General features: G+C 40.1%; 1 long non-coding RNA gene across 2 annotated transcripts in view; it reads right to left on the bottom strand.

Annotated features, from left to right (window-relative positions):
• LOC140531059 (uncharacterized) overlaps window positions 1–19,048 on the bottom strand; it is a 146,610-nt gene extending 127,562 nt beyond the window's left edge. For both annotated transcript variants that reach the window (XR_011976254.1, XR_011976256.1), the window contains exon 1: window positions 19,001–19,048. This is a non-coding gene — a long non-coding RNA (uncharacterized lncRNA). The remainder of the gene's footprint in view (window positions 1–19,000) is intronic.
• Between the last annotated feature and the right edge of the window lie 2,498 nt (window positions 19,049–21,546).

The following is a 21,546-nucleotide window of genomic DNA, read 5'->3' as shown; positions in this document are numbered from 1 at the left end:
AAAGAAAGAAAATAGTGTGCTTCGATTTGCATTTAACCTCCATAATTCTTTCTCTGGATGTGAAAAGCATTGTCCATCATGAGTCTTTTGGAATTGTCTTAGATCCTTGCATTGCCAAGAAGAGCTAAGTCTATCAAAGTCAATCATTGCACAATGTTGCCATTACTGTGTACAATGTTCTCCTGGTTCTGCTCTCTTCACTCAGCATCAGTTCGTATAAGTCTTTCCAGGATTTTCTGAAGTCTTCCTGCTCATCATTTCTTATTGCACAATAGTATTCCATTATATTCATATACCACAACTTGTTCAGCCATTCCCCACTTGATGGACATCCCCTCAGTTTCCAACTCTTGGTCACCACAAAAAAGAGCTGCTATAAATATTTTTGTCCATGCAGGATCTTTTCCAAATGAGATATTTGTAAAGAGCTATATAAATGCCAGCTATTATTTACACTACAACTCTCCTATCAAGTCCTTCTTAGTGCTACCTTGTGGCACTGTAGTGACTCCTAGATCTCCAAGACAAGCTCTGCCATTTTGAAAAAAAGATTTGTGCATTCCCTTGGTGACAGACTATGAATGTTTTCTGTGTGGGGCAAGTGAAGAGAAGTTCATCATCAGGATGGGCTGGTAATTTTGGAAATTCTCTGATGGTGGTAACTCATGAAATAAAGAATCCAAGCATGGTATGATACATAACACAAAGTACCACATGGAGAGAGTCACAAGTTGTCAGTTTGATTAGTCTTTACATCTCTGAATCTCAGTTTCTTTACTATAAAATTAAGTTGGAATGAAATTCCTTTAAAGTCCCTTCTGCTTTTAAATCATAAGAACTAGGAACATCTGGTAAGAGCCAAAGAGAAAGTAGAAGCCATCAAGACTCCAGGAAATACTTCCAAGTAGTCAGGCACTTCGGCCCCTTGGAAGCTCCTGACTCCACGATGACGAACACAAACATAGTAGACTTGAAAGAGCAAAAGCAGCCCAGGTGAGCGATTTCCATCCTACTGAATGCATGCAACAGATGCTCCAGCAAGCTGAAAGGAGGCAAACTGGGAGGAGGAGCAAAAGGAGAATCTGGAGGAAACCCACCGAGGAGAGATATGGTGAGTCAAAGGCAGGTGATAGGGATTAGGGTTGTTTTGTTTTGTTTTTTTTTTAATTGAGGGAAAGAGTGAGGGAAAGAAATTAACATAAATAAATGCTCAAAATATAGTTTGCAAATGGTCCTAAAAGAAGCCAGGCTAGGGAGATTGGAGGAAAAGTAATTAGCCTATAGGCCAAGTGAGAGGGTTCTTTGGGAATATCTTAGAAGACAAGCAAGATTCACATCCAAATCAGGGGCAGCACATAAGCCAAGAGATTTAGGAGGCAGTTTTGGAATTCATGGACTTTTAAGCACAACCAGGCACGTTAAAGAAATCTGTGAGCTGCACATGTTCAATTGGTAGAGGTGGGTACTGGCCCATTCCCCATGGAGTGAGCTAGGGAATCTTGAACTTCAGTACCACCTAATGGCTGTCATAGACATAGCACTTTGAGTGGTGCAGCCACACCTATTAGTAAAGACAGCAAGTCCTCAGGGTGCCCAAACTGAGTGGAGGAGCATCCTCCTCTGCATGTCAGATCACCCTCTGTATTCCATGTTATATAAGAAGGTGACTGCTTCTGTTGCTACTAGGAGTGTAGGACAAAGGTTACCATTTCCACTGGTCCTGGCCAGTCTTGCTACAGAATTGATTTGTGTGATACCCTGGACCAAAATGGTGTTGAAAGGAATTCCTTCACCACAGCTTAAGCCAACACTTTTGCAACGTTTCTCAATGAAGTCCCAAGAAGGTTTTGTAAAAGATCTAAGCTAGTAACCCAAGAATATGATGTGAATTAAAAGGAAGGGGTTTTTTTGGTTTTCATTTTTGTTTTGTTCTGTGCTTTGTTTTGTTGTTTTATTTTTTTTAATGGAACTTAACAGAGTTTAGATTGAGGTATCCTAAAAAAGCAGAAAGAAAAAAATCCATTGGAAAGACAAACATAATTGTTTAAGGTCTTCTCTGTTTGGCTTACTAAGTACAGTTGGGGCAGCTAGGTGGTGCAGTGGATAGAGCGCCAGAGCAGGAGACAGGAGGACCTGAGTTCAAATCTCGCCTCAGACACTTGACACTCACTAGCTGTGTAACCTTGGGCAAGTCACTTAACCCCAGATGCCTCTTCCTGAGTCATCTCCAGTCATCCTGATGAATATCTGGTCGCTGGATTCAGATGGTTCTGGAGGAGATGTGAGACTAGTGACCTGCACAGCCCTCCCTCACTCCACACAAAGTCAAGTGCAAATCATGTCATTATTTCTCTGATGGCATGGTCTTCTTCAGCAATGAAGGATGAACACAAAACTAGGTACAGTTAGCTGGGGGGTTATAGTTGTTATAGATAGCCCCAGGAATGATCAAGCTAAGGGTCCTGCTGACCATTCTGCCAAAGACTACATGACAGCCACACCAGCAGATAGCAATGAGAGTGGTAGCAGAAATAGTGAGACCTCCAGGAAAGAGTAGAAGAAATGAAACCATCCAGCGGTGTTCGAGGCAGCCTGAGAATAATGATGAGAAGGAACCAAGAGAAACGGGACCTGGCCTTAGTAGATAAGGTTACTCTCCCCGTGGCATCAACAGAGAGCATCAGGAGCTCTGGGATGAACAGTCCCAAACACATCTGTGCCCTCATCACATGGTGGCCAGAGAATGTATCCCTGTGTATTGGAGGTGGGGTAGGCAAGTGTTACAGATATTTATCATATGAATTTATCTTCTGATCTAATTGTTGCCAGACTCTCAACTAGTGAATTTTAGGAAGGCCTTCAGAATCCTTTGCTGAATCATGTAGAATTCCATGAGATTATAGATATTCCACATTTTCGTGTTGGTGGGTATGGCTGGATACAACACACCTGACCTCCCTCTAATAGTCCTGTCATCTCTGAATGGGTTACTTAAGGTTCCTAGAATATACTCCATCATCTCCACAACCTTTTCCTTCATGAAACTTATCCTGAATTTTATGCAGACAAATGGATTTGAAAAGCTGACCAGGGCCTCATTCCAGGAAGAGGAGAGGTCATATCTGGCCTGGTTTCTATAGCAATCTCTTAAGGGCATTAAATTCAGCAGGAAACTTTCTCTGGAGGAAGAGCTGATTTGCACGATGGAATGGTTTTGAATCTCCAGGAAATGGGTCAAAGCAAAAGGAAAGAAAAGGAGATATGAATACCCAAATAAAGTAAACTTTCCAGCTTTATAATAAACAATCAGAAGCTATCCTTTGTCTGACAAAAATAACTCCCCAGTCATACACAAGCTCTGGGTCCAGTCCTTTGTTCCAAGAGCGATATGTGTGCACATCTGTGCATGTGTGTGTATACTCACATATGTCTACATATACACAGCCAAGCACACAAAGGAATACACATCTACATATGTATGTACACTTATGGAATTCTTATCTCTTGGGATGGGATATACATACAAACATATATACATACATACATATATATGTGTGTGTATATATATATATATATATATATATATATATATATATATATATATATATATATATATATATATATGTATTTTAACTCCCACCTTCCACAGAGACCTTTCCCTGCCCACATCCATCCATCCCTCTACTTCCAGGCAATCCAACCTCCCACCACTAATGCCTTCCCTTTGAGATTAACTTCATCTCCATATGTTGCAAACATATAGTTGTTGACATTTTAACTCCCATATCACAGTTCTGTTTGGGGGCTCAAATGACATCATTTTTCACAGTATTACATGAATACCAAGTTTATTCTTACATTACACTAAACTTGGATCCATCCCTACCAATCCCTCTCTGAACCTCATGCAAAACCCCAGTTCCAACATTGCAGAGAGGCAAGTTTCCCCTGATGTGCCCTATGATTACATTCACAAAAGGCAGCTAGTAGAAGTCTCTCTTGGTGTTTAAAAATGTCAAGAAACTCAGAGTGCAAATTTTGATTCCAAATACTAGTAAAGGGTAAAAAATAGAGGTTGGGGATGTTATTTTTAGCTCTGATATGCTTAGATAGGAAAACTTTGAATGAATCAATTCCAAATACCTCCTTCAATCAACCAAAGCCACTGTATGAGAGACAATCATGTCCTAAAGAATTTGTACAAGAGGAAGCAATCTCAAAAGCAAAGGGAAAGATCCTAGCAACTGGTTTTGAGAGAATGGAAGTATGGCAATCCAGTAGAGTCCTGAGGAGCAAAGGGAGAAATGAGTTGTGGAAGAAAAGGGAGATATCAGAGTCACTAGCTCTACATCAAAGTAGAAAACCAAGAATGAGGAAGATTCTTAGACAAAGGTTAGCTTTCCCCAATGTCTATTTGCAGACATATATATCTAGCCTGGTGTCACGTCCTAACGAATGGGTTAAGACTCCCAAAGCCTGTCCTCTCCTTTCATTAACATACAGAGTGAAAGGTTTTCCCAGATTGGATAGGTCTAGTGCTGGGGTGGTGGTCAAATGTTTTCAGTAAACTATATTCTGTCTCAACCAAAAAGAGGTCAAATGTGTTAGCAAAAAATAAATATAAAGTTATGTAAAAATCCTATCCTCTGTATAAATGTTGGGGATTTTCCTAACTGGAGGCTTGGAGCAATGGTGATGACCTCGTAAGTGTTTATTTAAAACACGCTCCCTAAAACCAAAGAACTACATGGAACTTATGAGTTATTATAGTTTCCCCTAAGGTTAAAGTGAATTGATTATTGTAACAGGGTATTAAAAATTTTACACCAGTTTCAAGCAGCATTTGGACTTCACAATGATAGAAAAACTAAGAATGATAGAAAAACACAAAAATATCATTCTTCCATTCAAAAATACAGATGAAAAAGTTGGTACTTAGAAGGAAGTAGCTAGTGTCAAACAGGATAGGGGTGAACTTTGTCAAAATAATCTTACCATTTGGGGCAAATCTTAAGAAAAAAAACAATAGAATTTTTAAAAAGCCCCTTTCCATGGAGCTCTCTACTTGGAGATGTCAATAAATTCCTTTCCCCAAATTCCATCACTTCCTGAATTTTCTTTCCCCCACAATGAAGCAACTTTTCCTATGTCTTCAGGCACAAAACAGAGACAGCTAACACTGGCTTAAACGTGTTGGGAGATTTGAAGGATTTTCCTTTTGTATAAACTTTCACAATGTTTGGACTTCTTCACAGAAGGAATGTTGGAAAACGTAAATAAAATATGGAGAAATATGACTAACTGCAGCCAACAAGTGACAAGCCTAGTGTGCCCAGGTACAGGGGAGTTGAAGCCTTGTTTTGCTACCAAGGGGCTATCTCTTTCTCTCTCTGTGCTCCAGCTAACAGGCTGACTGCTTCCTAAAAAAGAATATATTTTTAAAATATGTATAATTAAGTGAAGCAAGAACTGGACCATGAAATAAGCACTTGCTTCCTGAGCATTGTTTCCTAGCTCAGGCACAGCCCAATTGATGGTGTGAGCCTGGGCAAGTCCCTTCAATTCCTCTACCTTTATTTGGATATCCTCTATACAATCTATTTCTCAAGACTGGAAGATGAGATTAGGCTCAGACAGGATCTCATGCAAACTTGGGAATATAGTTAAAAAGGACACACATGAAAAGAGGCATTCATTTTTCATGTTCCATTCCAAAAGTGAGACACATCAGACTGTTTCTTTAAAAGTAACTTTGAAAACAGAGACAGAACATTTCAACAAATGGCCAGTCAAGTGATGAACCATTTTCTGACAGCTTCCCTGATAATTCAGGTGTCGTGTACTCTCTCCCTTGTGAACGTCACATCGCCTTAAATACTCTCTGTGTTTACTTCTCTGGGTATTTGCTGTATCCCTACTTCAACAAGCTCACTGCCATGCATGCAAGGGATGTCTAACTAATACTTGTCGAATTGAACTCAACTGAATGGAAAAGTCTTCAGACAGTGGAAGCTTGGTAATATTTAATTCAATGGAATACTTATTTGGCGCTTTGTATGTTCAGAAGACTCCCTACAGCCTACTCCCATAATATGCTTTATTTCTTTATATATTTCCATATACAACAAATTACCAAAAATGAATTACATCCTAAAAGTGATGATTGTCATAAGTTGGATGTTTCAATGCTTGTGTGGTTTTTTTTTTTGGCGGGGGGGGGGGGGGAGGTGGTGTGATCTTATGGCAGGAGTGAGAAACAACTGATATAGAGTCCTCTGGGATTTGGGGGGGGTCTGTGCATTGTCAGTTGGACATCAGGAATGGCCCAATCATGTTGGGTAAACCTCCTGGGAGCAATTTATAACAAGTCATGGACAAGAGCCAGCGAAGATTGGCTGCAATCTGAAAAAAAATGAAATGAACCAAATAGCTCTTCTATTTAAATCCCTGCTACCACCCACTTTAGGGATTCCCACCATGGCAAAGGGAGATCTGGCCTATAACATTCAAGAGGAGATCTATATAACCACAGTCAGCCCTCTATCACCATGGGCTGTTTCCATGTAATGACATCATACTGATATTCTTGAAAGAGTTAGCAGAGGCTCAGACCCTTGTTCAGGGTTACACAGCTAGTAAGTGTCAGATATGGGATTTGAACCCACAACTTTCTGATTCTAAAACCAGTTACTATTAAGTAATGCTGCTTCTGTCTTTGACCTCTTGTCACAGGATTTTCATGTAGAGATGATTCTATACTCTAAATGGTTTTACAAGGAAGCATGAGCCTGAAGGCTAAATAACTTTAACCACCAGAGAAATTCAATAACCCCCCAGAAATGCCTTCACTCAGAGTCTATTAGCACCATTAGAAATGGAAGAGAAAGATTATTAGTAATGACATATTTGTTTAACACTGGATAACGTGCCCAGGGATGATGCAACTGTCAGCTAATCAAAACCCTCCGTTTTCTCTAGGAATATTTCATAAGAAAATAGCTAAAGAGTTAACAACTCCGTCCCAGGGAAGCCTTGCACTATTAAATTAGGCTCTAATGGTAATGCACTGCACACTTTTCCATCTACATGTTTAAAGTGTCTGGACAGCTTCTTCCACAAGTGAGGGTTTGTACTTTTGCCTTCTTCTGAAAGTTCTTTAAAAATTCTTTACTGACATATGCCTTTTTAAAGATTATATGTGCCAATGGGATTCCTGAAATATGCTTTTTAATTCAATTGAGCAAACATTAAGCATCAACTATGTGCCAGGCTATGTACTGGTAATAAAAGACAAAAGCAAAATATTTCTGCCCTCAAAGAGTTTACATTCATATGTGTGAGCATGTGTGTGTGTGTGCATATAACATGCATACAATAAGTTGATAATATATGAATAAACAAAACAAAATATAGAGAAAATAATTTTTATTGAAATTCACTAACACTTAGAGGATTGGTGAAATCCTTGTGTAGGAGATGGCACTTCTGCTAATCATGGAGAATTTTGTTCAGTGGATTATAGCATCCAATGTAGACTCTGGAAATAACCCTAGTCCAATCTTCCAGCTCCCCCAATTTACCAGTGAAGAAACTGGCCAATATATTATTTTCATAGTTTTGTAAATTATATTTAAGAGCAGATCAATGAATTGACCATACAGTAATAGCAACTAAAAAACCTAGAAAACTAAAGTCCCTCAATAGAAAAATAGAAATCTATAGAATTCAGTCAAACATTTTAAAAATAATGAATTCCAGTACTATATAACTGCTTTAAAAAATAGGAAAAGAAGGGGTCCTCCAAAATTCCTCCTGTGATAGAACTCTGTTCCTGATACCTGAACCAAGGAAAGTCAAAAGGGGAAGATCGTTATGGGGCAATATCCCTCATAAACAGCAATGCAAAACACAAAATCAAATATTACCAAGGAGACTACAGTAAAATATCACAAAGATCTGCCTCCTCTCCTTCTCGTCTTGCCTAGATTGACTGAGAAAATAAGAAAAACAAAGTCCCTTTTACAAACATGTATCATGTAGTGACACAGCTTCCCACAATGGCCACGTCTTCTCCCTCCCAACAGCTGCGATCTACACTGAGCTCATCAGCCCTCTTAGGAGGAAGGCAGCTATTTGATCATGAGCCCTCTAGAATTCTGGTTGGTTACTGTGCTGATCAATATTCCTAAGTCTTTCAAAGTTGTTTGTCTTTGTCGCTTTTTTTTTTTTTATTGTAGAAATTGTTCTACCGGCTCTGTTCCCTTTACTTTGCATCAGTTTCCCCATATTTTTCCAAACCATTCCTTTCATTACATCTTACAGCACAACAATATTCTATCACAGTCATATACCATAACTTTTTCAGTTGGTTCCTAGGCATCCCCTCTGTTTTCAATTCTTTGCCATCATAAAAAGAGCTGCTATAAATATTTTTGTCCATAGGGGTTGATTTAATTTTAAAACAACAATAATAGTAACAATAAATTATATTCAAGAGTTCACTGCTTAGGATCATGAATTTAGACCTGGAAGGGACCGTGTAGTCTCACTTCCTCATTTTACAGATGAAGAAACTGAAGACTAGAGAACATAAATCACTTGTCACAGATCACACAGGTGGTAAAGCCCTGATTTAAACTAGTCTTGTGATTCCATGTTTATTACTCTAGCCACTTCAAAGATAAGATCAGTAGATCTTAACTATGCAGTTAAATGGAAAGTGTAAAGGGAAGCAGCTCTCCAGAAGAGGTCAAAGGTTGTAAGCATGAGCAATTGGGAGCTCAAAGGACAAGGAGAACCCCTATGAAAGCTCTACCCATCCTGGTGCCATGAAGGAGCCACACTTGCATCGTTCTTGATCTCTACATCAGGGTATATAAAAGACAGTACCTAGAAAATTAGAAAAACCAATTCCAATCTAACTCATTTGTCATCTTTTTTATTTTCACAATTGAAATGTGAGGGAAGAGGATAAAAAGTCACTATGCTGGGAGAATGGGATGGGAGCCTTGTCCTTGAGAGCAGTGGTTACTGGAGACTGGGGCCTCCTGAGGGGGCATAGCATGATGCCAAGGGGTGTGCCATAAATCATTTAGAAGAGGGAAGATTAGAAAATGGGAAGATGAGCTGTATCCTACCATCTTTAAGAGAGTCAGGACTGGGACTTGTCTTTAATACAAGCATACCTACCCTCATAACTCCCTCACTCTGTAAACTTTCAACTTCCTCCCTTCTGAATTAGGCATCAGCCCTTCAGTAGTTATAACTGAACCCCTAACTGGTCACCCTCATTAGTAGCTGTACATTTCTAAATCTCCTCTCCTCTCCTCCCCTCCCCAAAAAAACAACATACCACTTTCTGCCTTCCTGATCACTTCATGGCCATAGCAACAAGTCCTTTCTTTAAAGGGTGGGTTCTGCATTCCAGTACAGAAATAATGAGTGAAAGCCCCATCTTCCTCCTTTTCATTTTGGGTAGGACAGAATGAATCATTCCCAATGAGCAAGCATGGATGGGTTGTGATGTGCATTGAAGCCTCGCTACACTTTTTCTCTGCCAAACTTCCCAATTTCTACTTCTCCCCACCCCCACCCTTCCCAGCACTCAGCTTTTCATACCTTCAATGTCATCTTCAAATCTTTGCCCTCCTTCATCTCATATATTCAATCAGCTGCCAATTCTGGTTGTTTCTACTTTCACATCCCTTTCATCTGTCTGGTTTTCTGTATTCACAAGCCACTAACTTCATTGAGGCTCTCATCTCTTTTTAGCTGGACTATTCAGGAGACTCCTAAACAGGTGTCCTGACTCGTCTCCTCCTTCTCCAGCCCATCCTCCCCAAAGTTACCAAAGTAGTATTAGTAAAGTGAAAGTTTTGTCATGTCACTCCTCTAATAAACAAACTTCCTAGTGACTCTAGGATCAAAAACAATTTCATCTGCATCTGATTCTTTTAAATTTCTGTCTTCAGTGTTTTATGATGGAGATGATTATTTAGTATTGCCCCTGGCTGCTCCAGACATTTCAGTCCTCTGAATGGGGTAATTGTCAAATGAGAAAATATTTGTAAACTGGTTATCACAGTGCCTTGCACATAGTAGGTGTTTTAATAAATGCTTGTCTCCTCCCCTCCAAAAAAATTAAAGCCATATAACATAATCCACAGGATTGGTCACAGAATTTCCTGCACCTATAATGGTCTCTGTCTCCCTCCCCAAAGATCTCTGCCTTGAGAAATCTTACCCTCCCTTTCAATCCAATCTCAAAAGCTACTCCTTTCTGCTTTGCCCTGATCCCATTCTAGCCAGATTTTCAGCTTCTTTTATGAGTTATTTTAAACCATTTGAATTCCCAGCCTTCACCTAATGCTTGGCATATGATAAGGCCTTAATGATGCCCTATCTATCTATCCATCTGTCCATTCATCTATCCTTTCATCATTGCTCTATTTCTCTATCTAGCTATCTATCTACCTCCTCTATGATTCTGCTCTGTGCCCAGAATTTCGCTAATGATTTGATTCACAATGCACCTGGGTAGTTATATCCAGTGAGACTCAACTTGGGACAGTGGGGGTGGGGGGTGGGGGGTAGAGGAGGGGGAAATATACTTACCAGTGGAGTATACAGGCTGTCTGTCACATTTTCTTGAAACATCATTGGCCCGTTTTATGATATGGCTGTACATCTCTCCAATGATACCATTAAAGCCCAGGATTTGAGAGGAGGAAGGGACCTCAGCAGTCATTTAGTCGAATCCACACACTAAAGGAATCCTCTCTATATCTTAGCTGACAAGTGGTTGCCTGGCCTCTACTTGAAGAGGGTTACCCACCACCCAGGAGGGGATCATCACACTTAGGGAGAGCTCTTGTGTTAAGAAATATTTCCTACTCTCTAACCTAAATTTGCCACTTTGAAACTTAGAAACCAGCATGGACATTATTTATGTTGATTAATTTCAAGTCTTTTTGAAACCACCATAGGGGCTTTGGTTCTTGTTATTTCCACAAGCGCAGGCACGTGTGCGTGCACACACACACACACACACACACACACACACACACATACACACACTGTCAGAGATAGACTACATCTGAATATCTGAACTCCCTTACCTGATCTGACAGGTTCTACATCCTGCCCACCTTGGAATGCACCACAAAGCTCTGTTTAAGCAGCCTCCTTTATATGGCATCCCCATGCCATACCAGTGATTTAAGCATCTCTCTATAAAAGTGTCTATCTTTGCCCCTTCCTGCTGATTTTTGAAGCAACACACCTGAGAACCCACAAAACCAATCCAATTCAGTTGGTATTCATCAAGCACCTGCCATGTTCCCATTACCTGTGATGCCCTGAAGTTACAAAGAAAAAAAAGAATCTGACCTCAAGGTGCTTATGTTTTACTGCCTTTTAGTGGGGGAAGGAGGTGTCAACATATACACTTAAGGAAATATGAAATATATATGAAGTAAGTTTGCACAGCATATGATTCATAGCTCTTTGATACACATGTCCTGTAGGAAGGAAGGAAGGAAGGAAGGAAGGAAGGAAGGAAGGAAGGAAGGAAGGAAGGAAGGAAGGAAGGAAGGAAGGAGAGAGGAAGGGCAAAGTCTACAGTACTTTGCAAACCAAAGCAGTGTAGATATTGATAGAGATGGATTTCACCGTCCCTTATTCAGTTAGGATTCAATCACATTTCCTTTTGATGACATAGAAGCATGAATACGGTGCTTCAGACTAACACTAGAATTACAATACAAATTTAATATTCCTTATTAACTATTCTGCTCTTCTTGACAAATTACCATTGGATGGACTGGATAATTCCATTTAAAGAGTTTGTTATAGGAAAAACAGGCTGCACCAGATGGGTGAGTCCCTGGAGTTGGCTGGAGGCTGTAATGACTTGGAATAAGGTACAAATTGCCTTTGTGTTTGGGTAAATGGGATTAATGAGGGGAGGACTCACTAACTCCCTCATTACCGGTGATCATGATGGAGTACATACACCCTGAGTCTGATGGCTTGTTGGACAGATATGGGAGTCCAGGACAGATGAGCCTGAACTGACCATGCTGTTCTTCCCTTTGTCTGGAGAGCTCTCATAGGAAGGGATAATATTGAATTTCACTAGGAATGATGCTTATTGTCATAACACGGACCTAGCAAATTTCCAGGTATTTTCTCACATACTCTCGCTGTGTTGATAAGAAGAGGGGAGATAGAAAAGACAAAATTTCAGATCCCTTCCTGCCTCAGAGGGAGCAAGGTAGAATATTGCCATATTTACAACAGAGGAGGGTTTGGAGATTCTAGAGCGCTAACCTGTTTCATTTTGAAGCAACCAAAAGCCTCCAAGCCCATTCAAAAAGCTAATTTTCCGGGTCATTGGCGAAAATGGCATTTTCAAGGGCTTCTGAATATCTCTCAATGTGGCACAATTTGTGTTCTTTCTGCTACACCCCAATGGGTAGACTTCTGCATTGGATAGAGAAGTGCAGAGAAGGAAGTAGGTGTGTGGGTAACTGGACTGACCTGACTAGGACCCTTTAGGGTGCTTTGACTGGAAGTCCTCCAGCACCTCCACTTGATGCACTTCATTCTGACTTCTCTAATAAAGCCTTCAATAACATCTTCAGCTTGCACCCATCTCCCATTTCTGAACCTTCATCCTACAACTTTCTATACCTTTCATTAATTATTCATCATTTGCTATTGTCACCTTCATGCGTACACATTCGTATCCCCAGATGTCCAAGTTTTAAATCTGAATTCAGGGGCTCTGTCTTAGAGGAAGCCTTTCTGTACCCTAGCTGTTTGTGCTCTCTCCCATCTCAAATTAGCATCTCTTAACATGCTATATCCATCCCTAGTGAATAAGATATCTTTGAGGATAAATCGCTTTTGTCTGTCTCTATAACTCTGGCACAGACACCAGCAAAGTAAGGTTCTTAGTAGTATATACTTGTTGTATTGGATTGGGGACTAGAAGAGACTTATTTAGGAGGCCATCAAATCCCATCCATACAAGGCTACAACATACCCCCAAAAACAGACATCAAGCATTTCTTTGAAGATTCCTAGTGAGGAGAGCTTCTGCCTACTTTGGGATAGATCTACTTGTTGGGAAGTTCTTCCTGACATGAGGCCCATATTGACCTCATTGAACCTTGGACCTATTTATTGTTCCTGGCTCCTGCCCTCTGGGGCCCCATGAAACAAACCTAATCTTTCAGTTGACAATCTTAAAATATGTGAAAATAACTGTCACATCTCCACAAAGCCTTCCCTCCCACCAGGTAAAGATATCTAGTTCCCTCAACCAGTCCTTGGATGGCATGGCCACATGGGTCTTCTCCGTGCTGTTTTCTGTCCTCTGGACAATCGCTAGCTTATCAATGAACTTTCTAAAATGTGACACCCCTCTCCCACAGAGCTGAAGATCTAGATTGAAAGACATCTCCCAACATGGCTTGTAGACCCCTTGAGGATATGAATTGTATCACAAGGGCTCAACATCACATCTTGCATGTTGTAAGTATTCAGTGATTATTGATGCCAAAATTGGTGACAAAAATGAACAATCGATGTAAAACAAGATATTTTTGGTCTTGTAAAGCCTTATGTGGACATAGTAAGACACAAGATTTTACATCCAGTTAAGACTCAGTAATATTCCTGTGCTTGTGGTGGTTTTCCTAGAGGCAGGTCAAGGCCTATGTCCATGACACTGAAGCCTCCAGTTTTCAGAGGTTTCCATTAGTGCTTGGTATATCATTTAAAAGCCTCTATCCTATTTCTTGGTTGGCAGAGAATATACATGAACAAGAGATATTTTTTTTTCCATTGACTTCCTAATGACTAAAGGGCATGGACACATACCATCATTCAGATTAATTATATCAGGAATATTTTAAATTACACTAATTAATTCAAACCTCTAAAAAGCACCCCTAGAGAGAGATCTCGATATCTGGAAGGCTTTGGGAGGAGAATGAAAGTTCTTTCAGGCTCTGCCAAACTGAACAGGCTAAAAGGATAATTCTGGCAATGGATGGAGTCTGTTATCTGTAGCTTAGGTAGCTAACCCCTACCCTCCTGATTTCCCTATTTGTGTCAATGATTCTTCCTCTTTCTCATTTCCTACATCTAGTCAGTTGCAAAAGCTTATTGTTTCCACCTCCAAAACACCACTCGTCTCTATTATATCTCTAGAGCAGACCTGCACAACTTGGCAGAAGGTAGGGGCCAAAATTTAAATAGACTAAACTTCTTTGGACCACAGAAAGGTTATATTAAAGATGGACTGATGATAGTTGGTTGTTGTGGTCATGTGACAAATAGGAGAGTGAGCAGTGGCAATCCTACATTTTTGGGAGTTATTCTTTGGGAAAATCCTTTGGCAGGATACAAGCAGCCCTAGGACCATATATTGTACAGGACTGCTCTAGAATAACCCCATGAATTCTTGCAATTGTTGGCCATGGTTCCTTAGTTCTGACATGGAACTGACTCTTTCAGGGGGCAGGTACCTTAGTGGCTCAGTAGATAATTCTCTGGGCCTGGAGTCAGCATCAGATACTTATTAGCTGTGTGACCCTGGGCAAGTCACTTAACTCTGTTTGTCTCAGTTTCCTCATCTATAAAATTAGATGGAGAAGGAAATGGCAAACAACTCCAATATTTCTTTTTCTTTGCCAGAAAAACCTCAAGTATGGTAACAAAAAGTTGGACACAAATGAAAAAATGACTGAACCACAGTAATAATCCAGAAGGCAATTATTGAATAAAGCAAGATCATACTAGGGTAATAATTTTACGATAGAAAGATCTTCACTAAGATTGATAGTTACCAGAACTGAATGTTATTTATCTGCCTTTTGGAGGAAATACTCTGGATTCATGAACATCTAGAGCTTCCAGAAGTCCGCATATCTCTCTCCAGAAAACAGCAAGCAGAATTTCAATTACGTTTGCTTTTCCAGATTGTGAGCCTTTGGGGCTCAGCCAAATGTCTTTTTGGTTGTAATTCCACTCAAATCTACTGAGCTAGGCACCTGAGTTTGTCGGTAGACAAGTTTATGATAGTGTTTCTCTATTTTCTAGCTGATAACTAGAAGAATGTCCTCTTTTGGCTTCTAATAAGATGGAAATGAGGGTGGCATATGAAATATGGGTGGGGCTAAGGAGAGAGGGCAGAAAAGACATCTGAGTAACTCTTTCTGAGCTCCTTTATCCCACCTTCTGAATGTGGACAAGGGAAATTTGAGCTGACCATAAATCAGTTAAGAGATAAAAAGCTTGTCCCATTTCACTGGCTCACTTATGAGTCATCCAGAAAAGATGTTCCCAGAAAACAGAGCTAATGTAGTTAATTGTCAAGAGGAGGAAAAATGGATCTTTTATAGAGACAGAGCCTATACTTGTGATTTCATTTCATAGGAATAAGGAAATTCCCCCTATCTATGCAAATTGGCACCTTCTCAGAAACTTAGTCTTAGAATTGCCTCTAGCTCTGAGTGGTTAAGTGATTTCCCCAGAGTCACACAGCTAATAAGTAGATAAGATGTAGTATGGAACAGAGGTCTCTTTGGCCCTACAGTTCACTTTCTAGTCATTACATCAAGCTGCTTCTAAAGCCAGTACATGGAATAATGAAGAGGGGCCTCCCTCTAGAACCATGACAATATGGTAGGAATCTCCCTTCAAATTCTCAGCTGCCTCAAAGATGAGTCTATGTAAAGCATTTGAGCAGACTCAAGGGATATAATATTCAGTGCTACCTAATGTTTTAGGGATCCCTTCCTACTTGAGAATTCTGTAAGATAGGGAGCATGAGGTTTATTGCCTCCATTTTACAGGTGCAAAAACTAAGTCTCAGAGAAAGAAGATAACTTGGGGATGTAGCCAAGATGGCAGAATAGAGGAATAGATCTACAGTAGCTTTCTCCACAAAGCCCATAAAATACCTGTAAAAATAACTCTAAACTAATTCTAGAGCAGCAGAATCCACAAAACCACAGAGGGAGAGAGATTTTCAGCCCAAGGCAGCCTGGAAGGCTGACAGGAAAGATCTATTGCACCAGGTTCAGAGCAGAGAGCAGCTCAACCTGGGTCCTGTGGTGTGGCACAGAGAGCATTGGAGCAGGCTTGGGGGTGCAGAATCTTGGGCGGTATCTGAGGTTCCCAGATTCCTCAACCCACAAATGCCAAAGACAGTTTCAAAAGTCAGTGAGAAAGCTCTTTCACCTGGGTGAGAAAGGAACAGGGTCCAGCCCCAGCCCTGGCCCCAGGGCAGTATTCATTTTTGGAGCACTCTGCTTAAAGACCCTGGGGGAATCAGGGGGCTGATCTGAATCTCAGTCCTGAGTGGCAGACCTTGGGTGAGGAGGAGAACTGTCCTGGTGGAGCTGGAGGCAGTTGTGGAGAGGGAACCCTACTCACTGATCCTGGGCAGAAAAGCTTGTGATTGTTCCCAGACCACAGCACAGGCCAGGAGAGGAGTAAACTCCTCTCCCTTGAATGTGCCACCTTGGAGGAACTGAGAACTTACATGTCCCTAGAGTATACCCTCCACTTGACAAAGGACTCAAAAATCAAGTAACTGGCCAGGGAAATGCCCTAAAAGGGAAAAAAATAAGACTATAGAAGGTTACTTTCTTCTTGAACAGGCATTTTCTTCCATCCTTTCAGATGAGAAAGAACAAAGCATAGCATAAGAGGAAGACATCAAAGTCAAGGCTTCTTCATCCAAAACCTCCAAAACAAATTTGCAGTGATCTCAGGCCATGGAAGAGCTCAAAGGAGATTTTGAAAATCAGATAAGAGAGGTGGAGGAAAAATTGGGAAGAAAAATGAGAGCAAAGCAAAAAAATCATGAAAAGTGAGTCAATAGCTTGCTAAAGGAGACCCAAAAAATGCTGAAGAAAATAACACCTTAAAATAGACTAACCCAAATGGCAAAAGAGGTTCACAAAGCCAATGAGGAGAAGAATGCTTTAAAAAGAAGAATTAGCCAAATGGAAAAGGAGGTTCAAAAGCTCACTGAAGAAAATAATTCTTTAAAAATTAGAATGGAGCAGGTGGAAGCCAATGACTTTACAGGAAACCAAGAAATTACAAAACAAAACCAAAAGAAAGAAAAAATTGAAGGTAATGTGAAACATCTCATTGAGAAACAACTGACCTGGAAAACAGATCCAGGAGGCTCAATTTAAAATTATGGGACTACCTGAAAGCCATGATCAAAAAAAGAGCCTAGACATCATCTTCCAAGAAATTATCAAAGAAAACTACCCTGATATTCTAGAACCAGAGGGTAATATAAATATTGAAAGAATCCACTGAGCACCTCTTGAAAGAGATATGAAAAGAAAAACTCCTAGAAATATTGAAGCCAGATTCCAGAGTTCCCAGGTCAAGGAGAAAATACTGCAAGCAGCCAGAAAGAAAAAAATTTGAGTATTGTGGAAATACAATCAGGATAACACAAGATCTAGCAACTTCTACTAAGGGATCAAAGGGGTTGGAATATGATATTCCAGAAATCAAAAGAACTAGATTAAAACCAAGAACCACCTATCCAGCAAAACTGAGTATAGTAATTCAGGGGAAAAAATGATTATTCAATGAAATAGAGGACTTTCAAGTGTTCTTGGAGAAAATACCAGAGCTGAATAGAAAATTGAACTTTCAAACACAAGAATCAAGAGATGCATGAAAGGTTAACAGGAAAGAGAAATCATAAGTTACTTACTAAAGCTGAACTGTTTACATTCCTACATGGAAATATAATATTTGTAACTTTTGAGACTTTTCTCAGTATTTGGGTAGTTAGAGGGATTGTATATGTATAGACAGAAAGCACAGGGTGAGTTGAATAGGAAGAGATGATATCTAAAAAAATAAAATAAAGGATTGAGAGAGGAATATATTGGAAAGAGAAAGGGAAAGATGGAATGGGGCAAATTAGTTCTCATAAAAGAGGCAAAAAAAGCTTTTTCAATGGAATGGGAAAGGGGGCATGTGAGAGGGAAAAACGGAAGTTTGCTCTCATCACATTTGGCTTAAGGAGGGAATAACATGCACACTCAATATCATATGAAAATCTATCTTACATTGTAGAAAAGTAGGGAAGAAGGGGATAAATAGGGTGTGGGGGAATGATAGAAGGGAGGGAAAATGGGAGGAGAGAGTAATTAGAAGTAAAAACTTTTGTGGAGAGATAAGGACAAAAGAGAGAATAGAATAAATGGAGGACAGGATAGGATGAAGGGAAATATAGTTAGTCTTTCACAACAAGACTCTTAGGGAAATCTTTTGCGTAAGTACACATGTGTAGCCTATATTGAATAGCTTGCCTTTACAGTGGGGATGGGTGGGGAGGGAGGAAGGGAGAGAAGTTGGAACTCAAAGATTTAGAAACAAATGTTGAGAATTGTTTTTGTATGGAACTGGGAAATAAGAAATACAGGTAATAGCCTACAGAAATCTATCTTGTCCTACAAGAAAAGAGAGGATGAGGATAAGGAAGCAAGGGGTGCGATAGAAGAAAGGGCAGATTGGGGGAAGGGTGCCTTGGGGTAGGGAGAGGGGAGAGATAGGGAGAAAATTTGGAACTCCAAATTTAGTGGAAATGAATGTTGAAAACTAAAAATAAAGTAATTAATTTTTTTAAAAAAGAAAAAGATAACTTGTCTAAGACCACACAAGATAGTCAGTGGCAGACCCTTGATTTGAATCCAGGTCCTACTACACTGCTTCTTAAATGACTCCAGTTCTCTTTTAACTATATTGTCCCTTCAGTCAATATTCAACAACTTAATGAAGTAAAAATTAATAATAGTTTTTTAAAAGTGTGATATACATTAGTTCTAGAGAAATACACTTCGTCATATATGATTTTGATTTCTTTTTGAGGAAGGGGAGGTGCATTTGGATCAAAACTAACTCCACTAACATGGAAGAACAACTTATCTGTAGCTTCTGGTCTTACAGAGTTCTCTGGAGGGAAGTGGGGTACCGAGGCTTTAGCTAATTCACCCTGACTCACCAGCAGGTAAGTATCCAAGGTAGAATTTGGAACCTTGGTCTCCCTGATTCTGAGACTGACCATCTCTGTATACTTCATAATGTTGCTTTTAGTGATTGTGTACGTCTGTAGAAAATACACACCTGCATGCTTGAGCATAGCCACAGGAAGGTAAACAAGATTGTGATGTGTCATGGTTTCTGCTAAACAACTAAAAGGACTGCCAGCTTCTTCTAGATTGTGACACCTTGGAGACAAGTCCTTTTCTCTCCACCTTAAAGTTCTGAAGAGATTTTTCCAATTCTCAGGATCCTGTCATTTGATTAGACTAAAGACTAGTTAGGGATACCATTTCATACAAGAGCCAATTGAAAGAATGGGGGACATTTATTCCAGAGAAGAGAAAACAGGATAGATATTTGCTCTTTTTGAAAACTTGCAATGCTATTCTATGGAAGAGGAATTGTATTTTCTCTACCTTGCCTCGCAAAAAGAACTAGAAAATTATAGGCATAGTTCTGGAGCTCATTGTCCTAAACTCCAATTGCACTGACATGGTTGGTAAACAGAGGGCAGTGGGATATGTCTCCTCTCAGGGGAAACCCAGATGGATGGGAGAGTTGTTTTATAATACTCTGGCTCATAATCTCTCATCAGCGTATTCCAGAGCCACTCTTACTGTGAATGTTAGGAAGTCCCAAATCTTCCAGCCTTGCGAAGCTCATCACATCATTATCTAGTTAATGGATAAGAGAAGGAACACCAGTTCTCTTGTTCCTCCCAACAATTCCTTCTCAGCTACTTAGCTGGCAGTGATGCCCCACTAGCTAGATGCTACCAGAAGGCTTAATTGCAAATTAGGCCATAGGTTGTGACTGACTCTAAAACCAATCATACTATCCTTCCTTTTTATAACATCCTTTCATTTGATCCAATGGTTTTCCCACCTTCTAAACTGATTAAAGACTTCTTTTCATACCCCCAGTTTAATACCTTTCATTCACTCAGCAAAGGTGTTCTCATTTGATAGAAGCATCAGGGTATAGAACATCTTACAGTTATACTAAGTGGGGTGGTGGTTGATTGAGTGATACAATCAACTTCTATCCTCGCTTACATGTATTATAGTTGCAATGAAGCAACTTTAGGCAAAATGACACTTGCCCTAATGGAGGATGGATGAAATTTCTTCTCATTGGAGATCGTCAAGCAAAGGTTAGATCACCAATTGTCAGGAATGCTATGAACATCATTCTTTTCCAGGATATGAATTGGATTCAGTGACCCTTGAGGGTCCTGCCAGCTCTGAAATTCTGATTTGCGAAGACAGAGCATCATTCTGACTACATGGGGAACACAATGGTAATACATCCTCAAGCCTCAGCTACATTGGATGCCTTTGTTTTTTTCCGTGAGGATTTATTCTTTCTTGTGCATATTTCTGCCCTGTTACAGATGAGTTAATAAGGACTTGAGCTAGAGAGGTTATAGTGTAAAAAGAGAGAAGAGGAAAGAGGACAGAGGAACGACTGAGATAAAATTGACTATATTTGAGAACCAACTGGATATGATAGAGGAGCAGGGGATGGAGGACAAAAGAAAGGAGTCAAGAATCAGATGCCAGCTGAGAATGTGGGTGGTGACAAGGATGATGATGCCCTCCCTAGAACAAGGAAGTCCAGAGGAAGGGAAGTTGTGGTGGAAAGATAGTTAAATCTGCTTTGAAGTGTTGAATCTGAGCTGCTTTTTCATGTTAAAAAAAATCAACGGTGATTTGAATTACTTATTGACAGATTAGCTATGGATCCCAGCTCATTTACAGACCAAACATACTTGGGTCTATTATCTTTGGTCATCTTTGTACAGTTTGCTAAAGAACATGGTTTACATGAAACTCATGATAACATCCTAGTCTACAAAGTGTACATGCACCCCACTTCAATAAATATATTTTCTGAATATAATGGCAGAATTGGGTTTGTGAAGACAATATTCTGCCATGACTTTTCCTCGGAAGTTGGGTAGCATGTTGGCTATAAACCAGCCTCAACATCAGGTGGCCCTAGGTTTGAACCTTCTGATAGTCTGGCCATGTGACCCTGGGAAAGTGTCATCCCTTCTTAGAGTTCCAGGCAACTCTTTAAGACCAAAAGCTGCAAAGAAGGGTATGATATGAATCAAGAGGGGAAGCTTTCTCATTGGAGTTCCCCATACCAATGAAATCACAGGCTTGGTATACTTTTTCAACTTCCCATCCCAACTTTCCCACCCAAATGATACCAGTATTTATTAATCAATTAAGGCAGGTGCTATGCTGCACTCTGGATATAAAAGCATACATGAATGAGCACTTGTCCTGGAGAAATAATCATTCCCTGGGCACAGAAGAGGCTTGCCTTAAGGGATGGTCGTGGCCCTGGGCCTTGAAGGAATCTAGAGGTTCTACAAGATAGAGTTGAGGAAGCCGTGCATCCCAGACAGGGGAAAAAGCACATGTGAATACTTTCTGA

Source organism: Notamacropus eugenii, chromosome 3 (genome assembly GCF_028372415.1).
Source record: "Notamacropus eugenii isolate mMacEug1 chromosome 3, mMacEug1.pri_v2, whole genome shotgun sequence".
Classification (NCBI taxonomy): domain Eukaryota; kingdom Metazoa; phylum Chordata; class Mammalia; order Diprotodontia; family Macropodidae; genus Notamacropus; species Notamacropus eugenii.
Note: the sequence above shows the minus strand (reverse complement) of the source record. Positions and strands in the feature narration are given on the sequence as shown.